The 371-nt window shown below is 34.0% G+C and overlaps 1 protein-coding gene across 1 annotated transcript in view; it reads left to right on the top strand.

The window, feature by feature from the left end:
* Positions 1-371, top strand: part of LOC119592333 (CD109 antigen-like) — a 56,360-nt gene that overhangs the window by 42,737 nt on the left and 13,252 nt on the right. The window lies entirely within an intron of this gene.

Here is a 371-nt window from a genome sequence, read left to right as displayed (position 1 = left end):
CTGAATTATTTAATTAACTAATACATATAGTTTTACTGAAATGAATTTAATGCTAAATCTATGCTTTACAGACAAGATCATTCATCTATCGATTTAAACATTTAAACTTACATATATCTCCCACTTTATAAAGCAAACAATAATTAGAAATGAACTAACTCATAACATAAAACAAAGAAAACTATTTTAGAAGTAAAATAGCTCGTAACATTAACCCCTCCCCCCAAAAAAAAGACAAAAAAAAAAGACTCAACCTTTTGAATTTCGCGCCAGAACGCCTACCCGAACGTATTGGTCATCCGGCTCTGATGGTGTCAGTAACTGTCATTTGTCTACGTGATCCTCAGGTCCCGCGGCCTAGTAATGACCTG

Source organism: Penaeus monodon, chromosome 30 (genome assembly GCF_015228065.2).
Source record: "Penaeus monodon isolate SGIC_2016 chromosome 30, NSTDA_Pmon_1, whole genome shotgun sequence".
NCBI lineage: Eukaryota > Metazoa > Arthropoda > Malacostraca > Decapoda > Penaeidae > Penaeus > Penaeus monodon.
Note: the sequence above shows the minus strand (reverse complement) of the source record. Positions and strands in the feature narration are given on the sequence as shown.